Source organism: Phalangium opilio, unplaced genomic scaffold (assembly GCF_054372755.1).
Source record: "Phalangium opilio isolate 3A_F unplaced genomic scaffold, DU_Popi_V2 ptg000019l_1, whole genome shotgun sequence".
Classification (NCBI taxonomy): domain Eukaryota; kingdom Metazoa; phylum Arthropoda; class Arachnida; order Opiliones; family Phalangiidae; genus Phalangium; species Phalangium opilio.
In genome coordinates this window covers 5,018,530-5,019,423 of record NW_028324152.1, presented here as the reverse complement: position 1 = coordinate 5,019,423, position 894 = coordinate 5,018,530, and the positions used below count along the sequence as shown (strand labels likewise).

Here is an 894-nt window from a genome sequence, read left to right as displayed (position 1 = left end):
AGCTTCCGTGGCTCAATGGTTGGCGCGTTCAGCTGTTAACCGAAAGGTTGGTGGTTCGAGCCCACACGGGAGAGATGTTGTGGGGTCTCAGATGTAGCGTGAAAAGTCATAACGTTTCCACAATACCTGAAAAACATTTAATTTCTGAGTTTCCGTGGCTCAATGGTTAGCGCGTTCGGCTGTTAACCAATAGATTGGTGGTTCGAGCATACCCGGGAGCGGTGTTGTGAGGTCTCTGATGTGACGTAAAAAGTCAGAGTTTTTCCACAATACCTGACGAACATTTAATTTTTGGGCTTCCGTGGCTCAATGGTTAGCGCGTTCAGCTGTTAACCGAAAGGTTGGTGGATCGAGCCCACCCGGGATAGGTGTTGTGGGGTCTCAGATCGACCGTGAAAAGTCATAACTTTTCCACAATACATGACAATTATTTAATTTCTGAGCTTCCGTGGCGCAATGGTTAGCGCGTTCAGCTGTAAACCGAAAGGTTGGTGGTTCGAACCCACCCGGGAGCGGTGTTGTGAGGTCTCTGATGTGGCGTGAAAAGTCAAAGTTTTTCCACAATACCTGACGACCATATCATTTTTGGGCTTCCGTGTGGCAATGGTTAGCGCGCTCAGCTGTTATTCAAAAGGTTGGTGGTTCGAGCCCACCTGGGAGCGGTGTTGTGAGGTATCAGTTGTAACGTAAAAAGTCAGAGTTTTTCCACAATACCTGACGAACATTTAATTTTTGGGCTTCCGTGGCGCAATGGTTTGCGCGTTCAGCTGTTAACCGAAAGGTTCGTGGTTCGAGCCCACCCGGGATAGGTGTTGTGGGGTCTCAGATCTACCGTGAAAAGTCATAACTTTTCCACAATACATGACAACCATTTAATTTCTGAGCTTCAATGGC

At 47.8% G+C, this 894-nt stretch overlaps 1 non-coding gene across 1 annotated transcript; it reads left to right on the top strand.

The window, feature by feature from the left end:
* Positions 1-442: 442 nt before the first annotated feature.
* On the top strand, positions 443-515 carry TRNAY-GUA (transfer RNA tyrosine (anticodon GUA)). The gene has a single exon. It is a non-coding gene; the product is annotated as a tRNA-Tyr (tRNA).
* The last annotated feature ends 379 nt before the right edge of the window (positions 516-894 follow it).